Below are 3755 nucleotides of genomic sequence, written 5' to 3' on the forward strand. Positions count from 1 at the left end.
CAATGCGTTAAAATATAAATATATTAAACAATCTCTTTCAAAAGATTACAAAATTACAAAATTACAAAATTCATACGTTTCGACTGAATTCCAGTCATCTTCAGTGAAATTAAATTGCAAAAAATTATATACATATCCCAATCAACTCCATGCTAATACGCAAAAAAGCGAGTTAAGCCAACGTAAATCCACGCAATCCACGATACACACACGTCAGATTAATTGACTCCATCGTTCCGATCAAACGGCATCCTTCATAGTTAACCCTTCCAATGACGGTTAGAAGCACAACAGCACTTGTCAAAATCCAACGTTTGACAAATATTATCTGAATTGAAACAAGCAAATACAAATAAAGCGCTGTATATGATAAAAGAAAGTGATAACTCACCAGATGCAATTCAACCGAAAGAAAAGAGCAAGAACAATCATGATACGCACAAATCAATATTCCAAAAATCAGAATTAAAAATTAAAATTAAAATATTGTCAAGATATAAAATTATGTGACTAATCAATATAGAGGATTGCTATGTAATGAACAACCTTTAATATGCTCGGTGCTATTATGTCAAAAACTAAATAATAACAAGCTAAGAGAACAGAAAATAACAGACTTGAATTCGTCGTGTAAAGAAGCGCTCTCATGTGTCATATATGTTATTTAAATCTCTGTAAAATATTCACGTACGCATGATGTAAAAATTCAGTATCCGATTGTAAATTTAGTCCATTAGATTGTAACGCAATATACAGCATTTCCGCGACTGATCTTCTGTTAAAATATCTCTCACTGTTTTTAATTTTAACATTTAACCAATCAAATTCATGCCCCTCCAATCTATGTTGAGTAACAACAGATTTGGTAACTGCTGTTCTATTGATTTGGTTGCGATGTTCCGCAATTCTCGTTTTAAGCTTTCTGCCTGTTTGACCAACGTATGTTGCGTCACAATCCTTACAACAAATTTCATATATCACATTTCTGTTCTCCATAGTCGGTAACGTGTCTTTTTGCGGTCTTATAAACGATTGAAGTTTGCTCAGACTGTAGAAAGACAGTTTCATGTCTAGATCCTTTATGATATTTTTAAATTTATCTGAAATATTTGGTAAAAACGGTATTGTGAACCAAAATTTTTTATTCGAACTTTGAGATTCAGACTCAATCTGTGATTGTTTGATAGTTTTTCCTTTAATAAGCGCTTTGAGTCTAAAATTAATCGTGTCAAAAATAAATTTTAAAGGGTAGTCATTATCTAAAAACGTCCTAATAATAAAACACAAGTTCTTGACATGAAACTTAGGGTGCGACAATAAAAACGCTCTATCTACCATGCTTATAAGCACCCCTTTTTTTCTGTGAAATTGGGTGATTAGACAAAAAATTGAGATACCTTTCCAAAAATGTTGGTTTGTGATACCAATCAAATTCTATTATACCTTTGTTATTGATAATACTTATATCTAAAAAATTCAATGTATTACCTCCAATCTCCATAGTAAACTGGAGTCTAGGATGAAAGTAATCTTTTGAAAGAGATTGTTTAATATATTTATATTTTAACGCATTGTCAACCGCGTAGATTTTTAAATTTACTCTCACTTGCCTGTTTTTTAATATATTTGATTGTTTGTTTATCGAGAGTCCAATATAGACATTAATGTTTATTTTAAAACTATGATTGTTAATAACTTTTTAACGAAGGACGAGCGAGGGCTAAAACCTGTTGGAGGTTACTCAGGGTCATGACCTTGACAACATATGTCAAGGTCAAAGTCATTGGAGGGGAGTCCCCTCATCGACACATTTACCGTTATAATCAAATATCGTGTTAATCACATTTTGTGTTAATGAGTAACGTATAATTTAGGTTAGTAAAATTGCAGAGAAGAATATATGTGGTCACTTGTGCTGTGTGTTACTTTTCATTCCATAAGTGGAAATTTATCAATGCAAATAGGTTGACTCTGACGTCTTTAATACCGCCTGAAAATCTTGATACGTTTTCTTTCGAATATTATATTGACAATAGAAAGATCAGCAAGTAAGTACATTATATTTATAAGTTTTTAAATAATAATTGTAATAAGAACAATTAAAAGCCAAATTTTTATGTGTCAATATGTAGAATATGTGTCATAGGCGTGAAAAAATTTCTTCTTCACGAGGATGTGAATCAATTTGATGCAGCCAGGGCACATCTTAGAAGGTATAAATATATTATAAATAATATTTAAATTATTAACGTATATTTACATATAAGTAACATTTAAAAATGGACTCTTGTAAAAAGCGTATTTTCAAAGGAAGAAGCGATTTAAATATATATATTGGGAATTGCTTTATTTTTTATATAGATATATGGTATTGTTCACAAAATATTTATGAATAGATGGTTATTATTTTTAATTTGTTCAGTTGCTGTTTAAAATAAATTTTGTTAAAAATTTACTTTGGACGCGGTAAGATTAATAGGAAAGCAACAAATTCAAAATAAATATTGATGTAGACAGTAGGTATATATTTAATTTTGGTAAATGTTCAAGAACTGATCACAAACGTTCTGCTTTCCGAAATAGAACTATTGTTCGGTAAATATGTTTGCAGTTTCAGATAATATGTAAATTGAATTGAACTTCGAACCACGAATTGCACCTAGAAACGAGTTACAATCCAAACTTTACGTGTGTCGTAAGCACTTTTGCGCGATACTATGGTTTTAATTATATATATATATATTATGCAGTTAAATATACACGGGATACGAGTTGTTTACGAGTTTATCCTAAAATTTGTTTCTAGATTCGGTCTATGATCAAAGTTTAGCTTGAGACTTGACTCGATTAATATGGACGCATTTTAATAATAAACATAAAATATCTGATTTTCGGAAATTAATGTATATAAAGATAAATATATATATATATATATACATTGCAAGAGATTTATATACAATTATAATTTTGGAAACAGCACTTGCAATATATATACATATATATATATATATATATACGTATACATATATATACTCGTATATAACCGGAAACTTTAATCTTTATAAGTTTGATTCTTATTACATTTGTAATCTCTCAGCGAAAAATAAAATTTATACTATCCTTTTAAAATATTAATAAATGTTTATAGAAATATTACAATTTAGATGGTGTCAATGTGTATCATGTAAATAATTGAAAATAACAAGAAAAAAGATAAATTGTTTATATAAAAGCTTCAGTGCATATTATATTAAATAACAAAACATAATTTATATAATTTACATTTAAGAAATATAATTGAAATAACTATTACGTATATTATAATGATTGCATTTTTTTAGAGTACGTATGTTTGTCACAGTGGTGAAAACTATCATCTCTATTGGTATCCTATGGATAATATATAAGTGGATTTCATGTACCATCTAAAATTTCTCACTCATCTACATTATATGTATACAAAAATCTACAATTTATTATAATCAAATACATATACCTACTTGTCAGAAGAAAAGTATACCTAGCTAAAAAATATTTCTGTTTGTAAACATTATATTGTGTCTTCAGAAAAATAGAAATATTTTAGGATTTAATATTAAAAATTATCCATGTATGTGCATGTTTAGAAAATCACTAAATCGTAAATTACAATCAAGATGATATTTTTATTTATTTATAATGTCTAATACAAAGAGCAATAAGTTGTGTGCATCAACAACAAACATGTTTTTTAATATTGTTGTAATTATTTGTTG

At 28.1% G+C, this 3755-nt stretch overlaps 1 pseudogene; it reads left to right on the top strand.

Moving 5' to 3' along the window:
- LOC108783257 (fatty acyl-CoA reductase 1-like) overlaps nucleotides 1–3431 on the top strand; it is a 14762-nt pseudogene extending 11331 nt beyond the window's left edge.
- Nucleotides 3432–3755: the final 324 nt, after the last annotated feature.

This window comes from Cyphomyrmex costatus, unplaced genomic scaffold, assembly GCF_001594065.2.
Source record: "Cyphomyrmex costatus isolate MS0001 unplaced genomic scaffold, Ccosl1.0 scaffold146, whole genome shotgun sequence".
Lineage (NCBI taxonomy): Eukaryota > Metazoa > Arthropoda > Insecta > Hymenoptera > Formicidae > Cyphomyrmex > Cyphomyrmex costatus.